General features: G+C 36.3%; 1 pseudogene; it reads right to left on the bottom strand.

The window, feature by feature from the left end:
• Window positions 1–75: 75 nt before the first annotated feature.
• Window positions 76–16,622, bottom strand: part of LOC140241133 (heparanase-like) — a 24,973-nt pseudogene continuing 8,426 nt past the window's right edge.

Genomic DNA, 16,622 nt, shown 5'->3' on the forward strand with positions numbered 1-16,622 from the left:
CCAGTAAACCTAATCTCTCATGTAGCTCTTATAAGTTGATATCACAAAGTCACAATAACCACAATGAATTACCAACCATAATGAATTACAACAACAAATGAAAATGCAAGTCTGGAAGTCAGCACTACAATGATTTTGATCGCAAAGTCTATCATCAGATAGAGAGCAAAATAAGATCTATCAACTGATACATCGCTTGTTACATAACAAGGAATATTCTTCGAGGAATGATTGTCATGAATAAACCATAATTGTTTTCTATTTTTCAGCTGCTTTCATCGCAAATATCTTACACTTTGTTAGCAAGAATGGAGTTCACTTATTTGCGATCAAACTCTCCACACTGGCGATCATTCTGTGCCTTCCCTGCTTTTTATGCACGCTGCAGCCCTGGCGTCTTTGATGACGTAAAAACCGTACGTTCTCGGCGGCAAGGAGATCGGAGATCCCGCCGGAAGAGGGCGTGGTGGGGTATCGGGAAGTGTAGAATCATCGATCATAGCGAGCACCTTACCGTTGAGTTCGATAGAGCTGAAAAAGACGTTGATAAAGAGGTCGTATTAAAAGAAAGAGAGAGGGGGGGGGGTATCCCATTAAGAGTTGTGTTCGATGAACTGCATGAATCCTATGCTATTATGACGACAAAAAAATAGAGAAAATTTATTAGATGAAGGGTATAATGAAGGCTATAAACAGTGAGTGAATGCCTATCGGTGATAGGGTACACTAAAGTACTCCATATATGATCAATAAATGAATATCATATTTAATATATTCGGGTAAACCTATACTTTCTCTTTATCTTCCTCTCTCTCTCTCTCTCTGCCTCCAATCATTATTATTATTATTATTATTAGTAGTAGTAGTAGTAGTAGTAGTAGTAGTAGTAGTATTATTATCACTATTATTATCATTATTGATATTTATGTTTATTTATACATATATGCACTATATAATAACAATAATAGACAGAAGTAGTGAAATACGTTCACGCGATTGACTGAAGGTTCATCTGTATTTATTGCAACTCTGAGTTTCATGCATCTTCCATGAGGTGTAATCATCAGGCAATAGTAGGACAGATTTACCAAGTGTGCATATATATATATATATATATATATATATATATATATATATATATATATATATACACATTGTTTATATACATATTCACTTATTTATTACATATTCTTACTCAGAATCCAGGCTCCCTCCGAATGGAGTCAGAAGGTATTCATCTACGCTCGTTTTGCTCTGGAGACCGGATAACCGCATAACAGCAGTGGTGTCGTTCAGGAGGTTGAGAACTATTAACGTGACAGCCCCTGCTTGGTAGGAGGATCTTGATAATTGCCAACATCAAAGGAAGAAAAAAAAACATGAAACAACGGTGAATGATCCATGTCTCATGGCAATGATAATAATAATACTACATGTAATTACGAGATAACGATGATGCGACGAAGAATGATAATAGCAGGGTTCAACACTACCTCTTTTTCTCTGCCGGTGGTCAATGGTCTCTTGAAAAAAGAAGAAGAAGAAGAAAAAAAAAAAAAACGGACACAAAAAGACCCATCTTGAATCGGAAGTGCCCGTTTGGGCCATCAAAAGATACTAAGCAATAAACGTTAATGTTTTTGTCCGACAGTGACATTGTTTGAAACAACTATAAGAGAATCAGCTGCGGTGATGACGTCTCATTTTTTACTCTCTGATTGCCTACTGAACAAAATACCATAATAAGTCGTGTTTATGGTCGACTTTTATAGTAATGTACCATATAACCCTTTATAGTCCTTTGAAACTTATCTTTGCTGCACTGTAGCTTATTGCAACAAGACAAAGCTGATGAGAAGGATGTAAGTTTTCTTTGTGACTTCATGTATAACTAAAAGCAACTTTGGTGATTCTTCCTGTGTGTCTGTGTCATTGGGGACATGTGCGAGGCTGTGACGTCATCACCTCGTCTAATTGTCACTCGATTGTTCTTCGAGTCACTCTTTCTGAACATAACGTAGAATGAGAATATTCTAGAACTTTCGAAATGCACCCAGATCCGATCTTTTTATTTAATGAAACCTCTGCTAATCAATTAAGTGTTGAATTGCACAAGAAAGAAATAATTATAATGTACCCCTTTATCATTAACGAAGCTGTAAGAAGTTCAACATAAAATTTTGCGGATATTCTAAGTCTCGTTGTCATCTTCAGACGACATGGGATGGTGGCAGCGAAATTGTAAAAATTCATCACTTTTGAACAGATCGTCTGATTTTCTTCAAATTCTCACATGTATTCTATTAAGATTGCTGCAGTTACTCAATCCACGTGCATATTATTGTGTTCCATTCCTCTTTTAAATACATGTATTTTAGAAAAAAAAACGGTCCGGTCATGTTTGGACAGAGAACACAGTCAAAAATATACGCTCACCTGTCTGACGTGCAGTGCGCATAAACGCGCACGTATCTGCGCTGACTTTTTGGCTGCGATCTTGGCCAGGGAAACATCAGGCCCATTTTGACTTCAGTGGTTAAGACCCTTTGACCAACTAGGCGTTTATGCAGAAGACAAACCCAGTACAGCTACAATAAAAAAAAAATAATAATAATACAAAGAAAGATGTGTAAGAAAAGGGATAAAGCTAACGGAAAACCCGCAACTGTTTGGTGTTTGTTGGTTTTTTTTTTTTTTTTTGTAGTTCATGATATGAAGAGTTTGTTTGCAAAAACCGATAAGTCCATATTTGTCAAATGGAGATATTTGCGATTAAAGGTCAAGAAAAATAAAGAGAATAATAAGAAAATTTTTGCTTCTTTTGACCATAACTTCAAAAATATACCTTTATATGTAGTGACCAATATATCATTTAAAAGGTATTATTTTGTACTTTATGACAGAAACCGTACTTCAAAATCTTCAAAAATGGACTTATCGGATTTTGCAAACAAACTCTTCATACGTTGTTGAGTTTTGTTGTTGTTGTCGTTGTTTTTCGTTTTGTTTTGTTTTGTTTTGGTTTGGTTTGTTTTGTTTTGTTTTGTTTTGCCAGTGTTGTGGATTTGTATTCATGTTTCATTTGAAACTGACGTGAACACTTCAGACGCGGAACAAATAGTGTAATTGAACGAACACGACGCCAAATCTCAATAGACACATTCAACGTCCCCCGTTTTATAGGTCTGTTGTCTATACTCGTGAGATAAAAACTAATACACAATAATACAAAAGATAACTATAGGGTCTACATGAAGTACGTGCTAATACAACTTGCAATAAAGAGATGTAATGAATTAAAGTGTAATTTCCAGGTAAGTCATATACTGTAACTACCAGCGCGTAATAACTTAGTTTATTAAAATTTATCAAATTTTGTATAATGTTGACGAGTAACTTTCAGTCACAGGCGAGAATACTTTTGATGATATTAGCTTTTCTATACGAATCAACTTTATTCATATATGCAGTGATTCTCCTTGCATTTTTTTTTTTTTTTTTGCAAGTTTAGATGATGCAAAAGCAATTCGGGGAAGATGACATTCATTCAGGTAAATTGAATACATCCATCGTTACCATTAAAAGAATGTGATGAAATAAACTGAGAAAAACATTGTCATACAAATCTCATAAATGAGCCTTAGAGTGGAAAAATGAGCTAAGAAAATGGGATTCCATCGGAATTCGAACCCGAGATGATAGCCCGGTGCTCTACCGACTGAGCTACAGAAAGCCCTATAGGGTAGTATTCGTCCCAGAAACCCTTCAATGGTCAGAAGCAACGTGTGTATGTGTGTGACACACACGCACACACTTAAACCCTGACATATATCCGAAGGATAGTTCAACTTGGGGATAAATGCAAGGGATCACCTAAGTGATGCAGCTTTTTGAGTATGTAACAAATGCAAACAGAAGGAAACTGATCTATTTGCATTTGTTACATACTCAAAAAAGATGAGATTTTTGTTGCATACCGCTCTGGGTGTTCCGTTTCTTGAAATAAGCTCATAATTTCCGCTAATAAGATTCCAGTAGATGAAGATTTTGATGTTCATTCTCGCTGCTGCGCCAAGATTATTCAGCAGCCTGCAGAAATGAAAAAAAAAAAGGGGGGAAAAAGAAACACCATAGAATATTCATTCCTTGATAAGTTTCAAGAAGCTGATTAGCCAGAAAGATATATCCCGGGGTCAAGCGCAATTCTGTAAGTATCGCAAGTACATCTTCCATGCTTTAATGCAGACTATAACTAAGAACATCATAGCAAGCTTGGGGGAGGGAGGTTGAACAGGGGAGGTGGTCATACATACTTATGATGTCCATTCTTCATATTTTGTCACCCTGGCGATGATACACATGACAAGTTTGTTGTTGGTGGTAAAATTTGACCGTACGTTTTCAAAAGGAAGAGGAAAAATTAATGTGAAAGCTGGCCCCAATCCTGAATATACAGAACACACACACATTAGGATACTAAAGCAAAGATTCTATACCTACATGCATATTGCGATGGGCAGCCGCTGTTATGTCATTGATGACATGGTGTTCCATGGTTTGTGGTTGGTTTTGGTGTGTTGTTGGTGTTGTGTTAGGGTATAGAAGGCGTGTGTGTGTGTGTGTGTGTGTGTGTGTGTGTGTGCTTTTTTTTTTTTTTTTTTTTTTTGGTCTTTTGTGATAAATGGATTCTAATTTATATGTGCTTATGGTAAAATGCATTCCAAGTGGCCACCTGCCGCTACGTTTTTTGGTCTGCTTGGCAGACGAAGGGGGTATGACGAAGAAAGCATGCAGATGTACGTATATAGGAATTTGGACCGATGATTCAAATTAGGAATTTGTAATTTGTTTTGTCAGTTCAATGGTATAAAGAGAGAGAACATTGAACTTGTTTTCTAACCCTTTCATGAGTTAGGTCATGTAGGCAATGTTAGGCCTCTGATTGGCTGTTTCAGCGTTGCCTTGGGCAGCGTGGAGACAGTAAGTTACGGAATATGTAAATCGGAAGAAGGTCTGTAGGCCATGCAGCCCTCTGACTTGGCTGTTTTCGTGTTGCTGGGGGCAGCGCGGAGACAGTCAGTCACGGAATACAATGTATGTAAATTGGATGAAGGCCTCCCATTGTAGGCATGGTGGGGTGACAGGTTTTAACCAGGGAGTCGACTCCTAGATTAAAAGGAATAGTTTTTCTGTGTGAATCTTGAGTAAAATGTTCGGCTGCCTAGGGAGGTATGAATACTGGTATCTTTAATTTGCGCATGCTTTTTTTTTTTTTTTTTTTTTTAATGCATTCTAAGTGGCCTGGCCGGCCTGGTTTGCTTTGTAACAACGGATTTATAGAGGTCACGTTTTCAAGGTCATGTTAAAGAGGAAATATCTGGAATATTATGTTTCAACGAAGATTGCTGAGGTACTCAGGAATCTCGGTTAGAATTCAAATTAGGAATTTGATGTCAGGCTCCGATATTATGATGAGGGCACTGGACTCTTTTTGTAACTTTTTCACGAGTTTTGGTCATGACATTAATTATACCATGTCGCCCTCTATCACAATGGGATGGCTGTCTCCGCGCTGCCCAGGGCAATGTGGAGGCAGCCAGAGATGGAATATGCAGTGAGATGAGGATTTCCCACTCTAGGCGCAGTGGATGACATGTTTCAACTGATTTTGTTTTCCTTTCTTTTTTGCTGTTGTTGTGTTTAGTATAAGAGTCGTCATGCTATAAAGAAGACTGTATATTTAATTTACATAAAAAGATGATGATTTTCATGTACAATGTATTCCAAGTGGCCATTCTGCCGCCATTCTGCCACTATAGGTTTTAGTGACAACAGTTGATTCATACACGTTGTTTGGGTAAGCCAGGTCGTTATCAAATGTTTTCATGAGATTGATTTTTTTTTTTTTTACGATATGTTTGTACTTTAACTGGTTGCTTGTGTGTTTTGCTTTGGGTAGAAAGGAAACAGCCACTTACTGTGGAGAGCTTAATCTATATTTATAATTGTTGGTATTTTAGTTAAGGTTTTGGTAGACCAAGATCAGTGAAATAAGGGGGAGGGATAGGTGTGTGGGGAGTGACAGTATAATAAATGGGTAATTTTGTGTGTGATAATAATGACGGGATAGAAAGTATAATGCGGGGAAGGGAGCGGCTTCAGAAATATGTAGGTGTTAATCATTGACGGGTGTGTTGAAGAGTGAGGATGAATAGGATAAGTGTTGTGTTGTCGGGGGTAGGTCGGGTACGGGTGAGTGGGTGTGTGTTCTGTTGTGTGTGTTGTGGTGCGGAATGGAAGTGGTGTGTGGGATACCGTCTTTTTTCTTGGTGTACAGTTCAGAGGTCTGGATGTAGTAGGTCTGAGTGGTTTGCTCTGATTTATCAGTATTATGTAGGTAGGATTTTCCCTCTCGGTGACGTAGATACCATTTATCATACATCATGGCGGGTCTGAATTTAATTTCACTTAATGTGAGGGGGGTACGGGATCGAGTAAAGAGAAAGATGATTTTTGATTGGGTTAGAATGAGAAAGGGGGATATAGTTATGTTACAGGAAACGTACAGTACCCCTGATATTGAGGAAGAGTGGGAAGGAGAATGGGGAGGACGTATCATTTTTAGTCATGGGTCAAATCATAGTAGGGGAGTAATGATTTTGTTAGCCCCTGGATTGAGGTTTAAGATTGATCAGGTTATGACAGATGATGAAGGGCGTTTTGTGGTTTTAAAAGGGGATTTACTAGGTTACAAACTGCTTCTGGGAAATGTTTATTTCCCAACAAGGGATAGGGTGCATAGACAAATTGATTTTCTTGTGAATTTTAATGATTGTCTGTCAAAGTTATATTCTATGAATTTTTCTTTAATTTTGGGTGGAGATTTTAATGTAGTAATGGATAAAGATTTGGATTATATGGGTGATAGTACTTACTTGAGAATGAGTGGTAGTAAAGAATTAGAGGGTTTTTTGAAGAAAATGAATTTGATTGATATATGGCGGAAACGAAACCCAGTGTTAAAGCGATTTTCTTTTAGGCAAATCGCTCCGCTGGTTCAAAGTCGCTTAGACTACTGGTTTATATCAAAGGATTTGGAAAGTTCAGTAAGAACATGTGAGATTATATCATCAGTAGCACCTGATCATTCTGGGATTTTTTTACAATTGAAATCTATTCGACATAATGAAAGTTATGGGAAGTCCTATTGGAAATTCAATAATAGTTTGTGTTTTGATAAGGAATTTGTACAGGGAATGAATGAAGAAATAAAAAGTATTGAATTACAGTGGTTGACAGAGTTTGATAATAAATCTTCTTTCTGGGATTTTTTAAAGATGAAAATGAGAAATTTTGCAATGAAATTTTTGAAGAAAAAATCAAAGGAGAGAAGATTAAGTATACAGAAATTGGAATATGAAATAGATATTATGGAGAAAGATCTTCTGTCGTCTCCTGACAGTGGTAGAATTTTAAAGGATATAGAGAGTAAAAAAACGGAATTGAAGAAATTGTATAATGTGTATACGGATGGATTAAAAGTTAGGTCAAGAGTGGTCTGGTATGAAGAGGGTGAACAGAATCAAGAGTATTTTGAGCAGTTGCTCAAGTCGAATAAACAGAAAACGGTTATACGGGAAATGTGCGATGATAAGGGAGATGTGATCAAAGAGAAGGATGTAATAATGCAATTGATTAGAAATTTTTATAGAAATCTGTATTCAGAAAATGAATTGGTGTGTGATGATTTCAGAGAAAGTGTATTTTGTAAAGATACTCCTCAATTAAGTGATGAAAGTAAGAGTTTCTGTGAAGGAAAAATTACTAAAGAAGAATGTTGGGAGTGTTTAAAAAGCATGAAATTAAATAAATCACCTGGGAATGATGGATTTACAGTTGAATTTTATCTTACATTTTGGCCACAAATAGGAAGTTTATTGGTTGAAGTTTTTAATGAAGCTTTTGAGAAAGGTTGTTTAGCAACGTCTCAAAAACAAGGTGTAATAACATTGATTGAGAAAGAGGGCAAAGATCCATTATTTATAAAGAATTATAGACCGATTACTTTGTTGAACACGGATTATAAGATGCTTTCCAAGATAATGGCAAATCGAATAAAGGGAGTCTTACATGAGATTGTTCATTTGGATCAAGTTGGTTATATAGAAAACAGGTATATTGGTGAGGCTTTGCGTTTGATAGATGATATAATTTTTTATTGTAATAATTATTGTGAAGAAGAGGCATATTTGATAGCAGTTGATTTTGAAAAAGCGTTTGATTCAGTTTCGCACAAATTTCTATATAAGGCGTTGGAATTATTTGGATTTGGTGAGTCGTTTTGTTCCTGGGTAAAAATCATGTATAATGGAATTAGTAGTTGTGTTATGAACGGAGGCGTTTCGACAAGTTATTTTGATATTAAGCGAGGGGTGAGGCAAGGGGACCCATTATCACCATATTTGTTTTTGTTGGTAATGGAAATTTTGGCGCAGGCGGTGAGAAGGGATAATGGGATCAGAGGTATTCAGTTTGAGAATTTTGAGGTTCGGCAAGTTTTATATGCTGATGATATGACTTTATTTGTTAGACATAGGTCATCATTTATCAGAATACAGGAAATGTTTAAGGATTTTTATGAATTATGTGGTTTGAAGGTAAATGTTGATAAAACAAAGGTAATGAGGATAGGGAAGAAAAAGGGAAGATATGAAAGGTTACCCATGGGCAATGTTGTAACTGAAATGAAAATTTTAGGAGTGTATTTTGCATTGGATATTAAGGTCAGAGAAGAATTGAATTATAAAGAGATATTGAGTAAGATTAAAAGACTTTTGGGATGGTGGAGACAAAGAGATTTGACTGTAATGGGAAAAATATATTTGCTTAAAACATATGCTTTGTCTAAATTATATTATGTTTCTTCATCAATAGAGGTTCCAAAGTGGGTAGTGGCAGATATTAATAAAATTTGTTTTGAATTTATATGGAATGGTAAAGATCGAATTAAAAGGGTTATTTGTTATGAGGATTATAGTGAGGGCGGTCTTAGAATGACAAATTTTGAATTATTTGTTAAGAGTCAAAGAATTATGTGGTTGAAGCGATTGTTATACGGTGAAAAGCTCATGGGATGGAAACTTTTTTTTGATTATATCATAGGCCTGTGGGAGGACGATTCATATTTTTGTGTAATTATGATATACGATTATTAAAGCTTAAAGTACCATTGTTTTATTTAGAAATTTTGAGGGCATGGCAAGAAATGGAGAATAACCGGAATTATTTAGAAGGCAAGATTAATCCGATTTTTTTTAATAATAAGGATTATTTGTGTAGAGGGAAAATGATTTTTTGTGAAAATTTGTATAGGAAGAATATTTATTTAGTAAAGCAAATTTTGGAAAAAGATTGTATGAGATCAGCAGTACATTTTCACAGGTTAGGATTAGATAGTGAAAATATAGTTAAAGTTTGGAAAATAGGGGAGGTTATTGTAAGAAGCCAGAAATTTGAGGGAAATTTATATGATTTTTATTCTGTTGATAAAGAGGAATATAATATTTCTTTGAAAATTTTTGAAAATGTAATTTTATTGAAAGATGTTTCATTTAGAAAGGTATATGAACTCTTAGTTACAAATTTACAGCAATCGTATATTTTACGAATAAAAGATGGTCAAAATGATTATTCGTTTTCGAAGAAGGAAATTACACATATATTTTTAAGACCAAGAATGACAACACTTCTAACAAAACTTAGGGAATTTCAGTATAAATTATTACATGGAGTTGTTTATACAGAAGAAAATCTTTTTGAGTTTGGTTTTGTTGCAAATAACCGGTGTTCTTTTTGTGAGCAATCGGTAGAAACATATAAACATTTATTTTGGGAGTGTGTGTATGTAAGGAATTTGTGGCAGAAAATGATAGATAGGTTTGAGATGGTAGATCTTCGAAATATAGAATGGAGAGATGTTCATTTTGGCGTTATGGGAAGGGATCCAAAAATAAAACTACATAATACAATAATTTTTATTCTGAAATACATTATTTTTAGATCTAGGTCGGAGGGAAAAATTCCTACTTTTGAGGAAATTTGTAAAAGAATAATGAGTTTTCGGGATGAAGAAAAAGAAATTGCTTTAAAAAGAAATAAGTTGGGATTACATTTGCTGAAATGGGAAAATGTTTCTGGAACAAGAGCTTAAATATTGTTTTGTTTTGTTTTTCTTTTTTTTTTAGTACAGCGTAGTTGATGTGTTATTGGCCGCGTGCGGGGAGGGGTAAGTTTTTTTTTTTTTGTTGGCATAAAGGTTATAGGATTTTATCAGTAATTAGGAGTTTGATGAGGTTTATTTGATGATTTTGAATGTGAATTTGGAGCGGTATTTGGGTGCGGGCGGACGATGCTTTTCTGCATACGGTCCATTACACGCTTGTATGTTTTACGTATCAATTAACATGTGGAAGTTGTTTTCATTAGGAAGGAAGGTGGTATCGCTTCGGGTGTTTTGTGTGTGGGCTGTATGGTTGTGTGTGTGTGTGGTGTGTGGGTGTATGTGTTTGGTGTGTATGCGTGTGGTGGTTGTGGGTGTATGTGTTTGGTGGTTGTGGGTGTGGGTGTGGGGTAGGTTTTAGTGAATCGGGGTTGGTGGGGATGGCTATTTCATTTTCAATGAAATGATTTCATTCTAGTTTTGTCCAACATATTTTTGTTGCTTTTTTGTGTATATACCTTCGTAAGTGTGACATGATTCAGTACAGTCAAAGTTTTGTTGTTTTTTTGTTTTTTTTTTGTACATGTCAATACTTTCTCGTGAAGAAATGGTCAGTAGGATTGATTTATAATCGAGTTGTTATGTTTGAAGAGAGATGATCGGCAGTATAAATTGACAAATGGATTTGTATTTTTGAATGACATTTGTACTGTTTTATGTTCATGTTACACCCAAAATGGGTCGATTTATGAATGATTTGAATGAAATCAATAAAATATCATTGAAAAACAAAAAAAAGTGTGCGTGTTCTGTATACTTAGCATACGCCATGAATACAGTGCCTTTGTACAGATATTGTTATATAAGACATGTTATAATTAGTCATGTCATTACTTGTAATATCGCTAGCACTGGCACACTTTGTCATTCTGTGTCTTTGTTTAGATCCTGATGGAAGGCAAAATGACCGAAAGCTTGAAAACAAAATAAAGGAAAGAGAAAGAAGAAGCTACATCCGTGACCAGTGGAATCTATACTGCATTACGTGTGTTATTACACATACTAGTAATCCGCTAGAGATACATTTCACATGTTATTATCTGTGGCTTACGGGAACCCTGCAGCAAAGCGGGACGAGGCGTTGATCAACCCGCCAGATGTTACGGAGGATCCCTCCCCAATCCACCTTTCCACTGGCTCCTCCATAGAAGACTTGACTACGTCTGTATAGTAATGCAGCTCCTTCACGATGTGATCTAATACGTCCGGGTCGGTGAAGTTTTCAATTGTGGTAGAGCTGTCTTTGTGTACATTGTAGTAGTGTAGCGTTGTGGCGTTCAAGGCAGATCCGGCTTTTCGTAGAAAGCTTGATTCAAATAGAAAAAAAAAAAATCACATGGACATGCACATACAAACATAAATACAATACATGGTCAGTTTCATGCAATTGATTGAAATATTGCCCTACATCATAAGCAAGCACTGAATTGATTAGTGCTTTAGTAGTAGTCATGATAAAAGAAATCATGGGCGTACATACTCGAGCAGGATTCGAATCTACGACCTCCTGATCACCGGACAGGCGTCATCTTCACTAGACCACCGAACTTCTGCCCGACAGCAAGTGTTGGTTATTATCCTTCTTTACGTCGATGTAGGGCAATTTGTCAATAAGTTGCATAAAAACATATCGACGAAAGAATTTCTTGGATTTGAAAATTGTCAGTTTGTTTGCTGGCTTTCTTTTTTTTTTTCAATCTCACAAGATGGCTGGATTGCCCAGAATACTATAGTACAGCTCGGTCGCCCAAAATAGCTACACTAGCTTTTCTTACATGGGATCCAATTGTGTTTTTGGGGTGGACCACTTTAAATTGGTGATGTTCATTATTCCGAAAGTTCTTTTCCACAATTATTTAGCTGACGGAAAATAATTTGTTTCAAGATAATAAATCAGTTACAAGAGATATTAAGTGTGGCGTTCCACAGGGAAGTCATTTAGAGCTGCTGTTATTCTTAATCAATGATTTTCCTTTATACATTTTGCAGATGATACCAGTGTTTTTCTTGCCCATAATGATATCGATGTTCTTGTTCAACAAGCAGTATAGAATTGAAAAAAGTGACAAATGTGGTCGGAGCTAATGATAAAAAAACACACAAAGTATATGATTTTCAGCAATACTGTTAATCTTTGATTTCAGAAATAGTTCTAGATGATTGTAATTTAGAAAGTGTGTAATATTTTACATCTCTCGGTATTTTTGTAGATAATAAACTTTCTTGGAAAATAGGCCTACATACTGATAATAATAATTATTATCTACAAAATCATTTCTCTCAATATAGGTGTTTTGAACAGACTGAAATTCTATACTATTACTGCAAAAGAAAGCCCTCCTTATTATTTGCAATTATCCAATATGTTCACATACAAATGCATGGTTTGCCTGTAATTTTCTATTACAAATCAACGAATTATTTTCATTTAACTTAGGTCAATTGATGTACAGGGGCCTGTTTCATGAAGCTGTTTGTAAAGTTACGAACAACTTACGTGCAACTGGTGATCAATTCTCATGTGCTATACTTATCAGAATTTCCATAATTCAGCACAAGAACTGATCACCAGTCGCTCGTAAGTCGTTCGTAACTTTACGAACAGCTTTATGAAACACCCCCCAGGTATGATAACAGTTTACTCTAGGCTATTTTTATTCTATGTTTCTGAAAATTAATCATTCCATAATTACTCCGATCGACCTCTAATGATCACTTACCACTGTCTTCTTGCGATTCTAACAAAGAACACACTCATTTACAGTGGACCAAATTACTGGAATTCCCTGAATCAGGATATAAAATCTGCTCCTTCTATATCCTCATTGAAAAGGGGATTTAAGTTTTTCCTTTTGTAATCCTATAATGACGACCCCAGAATTGGATTAGTTTATATAGGCTTATTATGTTACGCATCATTCTGTAAAATCTGCATTGCCGATTTTTATTATCGCTACTTTTGCCTAAGCTAAGGCTATGATTACACTTTCTTTAACCTATAGTTCGCAGTTGAAGGGTTTGTTGCATATTCTTTTCTTTTTTTTTTCTCTTCAAACTGCCAATCCTTGTTGTCTCTTTTGCATATTCCTGTATATTTTGTTACCTCTTTGTCACGCTATATAGTCTTGTTTCAAGTCATTTGTCCCTTAAAGGTAGGGGATACCTTTTACAGAACTCCCAAAATGCAGCAAAACATTAAATATGAACCTCAGGGGACTTGTTTAGGCCACTGCTGAGAAATTTGGAAGTCAACAGTTATCTACAATTTGAATAATGCACAAAACTCAACTGCTCAGTAGTTTTGCGCGTCAGCCACACTTAAGCCTTTTTGTTGCAGTCTTCTGTATTTTTTATCTATAAACACAAATCTAAAAGTATAAGAGCTGATGTAATAACATATAGAGTGTGTGGCAAGAATGTATATAGAAATGTTTTGTAAGTTTTGATGAACTTTCTTCACAAAATATACATGATGGACACACATGCAGTGCATGGGTCTGCAAAGGTAGCCTAGTAATGTACTGGAATTTACGGTGAGCCCCGAAAAGAATTCAATTCAAAATCTAACAGTCAATAAAAATGTACTAAATGTTACCTTCCACATTCAATACTTTATGGGAGTTTCTAAAATGATACTCTCTTCAACATACCACTGTATTTATACAACTCTTCATTTGAGGCATGCAAATGGGATTCCCTACCTTTAAAAATAGTCTTGTTGCTGTCCCAGACTGTCTCATGATTACTAGTTTGTATGTTGTTCATTTGTCAGTAACTTTTTGTGCCAAACTTTTTGTGCTGCTTTGTTGCCGTTTTTAATCAATTTTGCATCGATCTTTTATTTTATCCTTGAGGAGCCCACATATTACATGCATTGACTTTCAATGGGTCCCTCCGGTTTTTCACACAGTGCACATTGACAATCATTTCACTTTCGTTTAATATAACTCAGCACATATTCAAATGAATCGCTACTGTAAGTTTTCAATTGTTGTTGTTTTCGGGTCTACTATAAGGACAATTACCCCCTGATGGGCAATTACCCCGGACCCTTCCCCCGACCCTAACCCTAATCCTAATCCTGATGAGCCTAATCCTAACCCTAAAATCTTACCCTTTTATCTTCACTCTAACCTTATCACTAACCAGTATTTAGCCATGGGGTAACTGCCCTCAGGGGTAATTGCCCTGATAACGGTCGTTTTCTCTGTGCAAATTTACATCCATTATTTCTGTCACTAAAGAAAGTGAGATACACATTCATAGATTATGTTATTGTGGGGAAAAAAACCCCGAAATAAATTCGAACTTGAATCCGAAAATGAAATAAGGTTTGCTAATCCGGACATGATTTTGTGGCGTTTTTCCCAATTGGTTCGTCAATCCGAAAAATGAAATAGGTATTTTAAAATCCATGGATTACAATACCCAATTCTGACCTCATGTAGACCGTGAAGATAAACTCACCGCTCCAAATAAGCAAACGGTGCTTCCAAGCCGTCATCTACCGTTAGGTGAAGCGGAAGGTGAGTAACGTCGGGGCCCAACCAGTAAACCGCATCCTCGATCTCGGACAGTAACTTCCTCAGAGTCAGGAAATCTCGGCGATTTGGTCGGCCGTCAGATTCATGTTGCAGTTTTTGCTGAACAGATAGGGCTCTTAGGTAACCAATTTAATATTATTGTTTGCAGGACGGTAGAGAGAGAGAAAGTTTATGATGAAAAAAAAAGAGAGAGAAAGAGAGAGAGAACAAAAACATAGGGAGAATCAAGTTCATCAAAGGAATTTAACAGTTGAAATGTCACGTGCCTGAAAAACATAATGTCGAGAGTAACCTTAGATATCAGCCGAGAGAAAGGAGCGTCTCAATAGAGTGTATGCACCTAGAATTTAATCCGTGACGAATTGTCATTATCTATACAGCACACATTTCTTTCTGATTCGGACCCAGTTTATCTTTTATAGTTCAATCTTATTTCATTTTTGAACTTGCTGACGAAAAATAATCACATCGTGTTCGTATGTCCTTAACTGCGTTTGTTTCTTACGTCATCTCTCTCCCTCCCTCTCTCTCTCTTCTCTCTCTGAGCTTAATAAGCCAGTTCGGAGATAGCTCATGTGCACATGGTACAAATTAATGACCTTTCCTTTTTCTCAGTCGGTTAGGCACTACACTCGATTCAAATGATATAATGTATCAGTTTTGCCCAACATAGCAATTTATGGAACTCGCATTCAAATGAACTTTCGTAGAGTGAACAGAATGATTCGCCAGTCAACACTTTGGGAAGCATCCATTCATTGTGCTGTTTGAATGCGTTCACTTTTTTTTTCTTTGAACATTGCCAAATACCAGGCTTGCTTTTAGGTGGATGTACTGGCAGGCATCATTAATAAGGATTATAGGAATTATCATTGCATCACGATGCTTACTTCAGTCAATTAAAAAACGAACCTGTCTCTCAGTACAAATGACCTTTTTCTGCTCATGCGCAAACTGGAACCCCCGAACTGCTTATCAAGCCTTACACCCTCTAGAATCTATAAAATACAAGATTAAGCCTAGTCTTCTCTGTATATCATTTCGGGGACTCCACATGGTTTCATCAAAATCATCTTCATATTTATTCATGTTTCTTCTTTTTCTCTCCCTCTTCTTCTGTTTCTTCCACTTTGATTTGATTTGATTTGATTTGATTTATTCATTCTTTCTATGGCACATCATTTACAATTTCTTTTTTTCCCCAACAATATCATCAAACACAAAATATATATAATATGGAACTATACACACTATGGTTATTCTCCATACAATTTCAGCAAATTTTCATTACACATAATATGCGTTATAAATCACCACAGAGAACGGTTGCCAATAACAAGCTAAAGCTTGACTCTTCGGCAGCCTATGATACTGCAGTGAAAGAAGTGTGCAGCATGATGCTCGTGGAGAGGGATGGGGATCAAGAGACAGGAGTAAGAAAGAATCTTCATTTTTTATTGTGCCACATTTTCTCTTCATCCCGATGTCATCTTCTCCTACCTCAATCTCCCTCTCTCTCTCTCTCCCCCCCCCCCCCCCCTCTCTCTCTCTTCTACATACTACACTCTTAAAACATCCGGGGTCAGAACTGACCCGGAAAGGGTCCGTTGGGTCACACCCCGTTCCGGGTCAGAAATGACAAAGAATGGGGTCAGATATGACCCCATTCAGAGTCATGAATTGGGTCAAGGTGACCCCATTCCGGGTCTTCAGACCAAATTCTAAATCATGTTTGACCCGTAACAGGGTGTGACCCCAATGGACTCGGTTACGCGTCAGTTCTGACTCGCATTGTTTCA

This window comes from Diadema setosum, chromosome 17 (genome assembly GCF_964275005.1).
Source record: "Diadema setosum chromosome 17, eeDiaSeto1, whole genome shotgun sequence".
In the NCBI taxonomy this organism is placed as follows: Eukaryota; Metazoa; Echinodermata; class Echinoidea; order Diadematoida; family Diadematidae; genus Diadema; species Diadema setosum.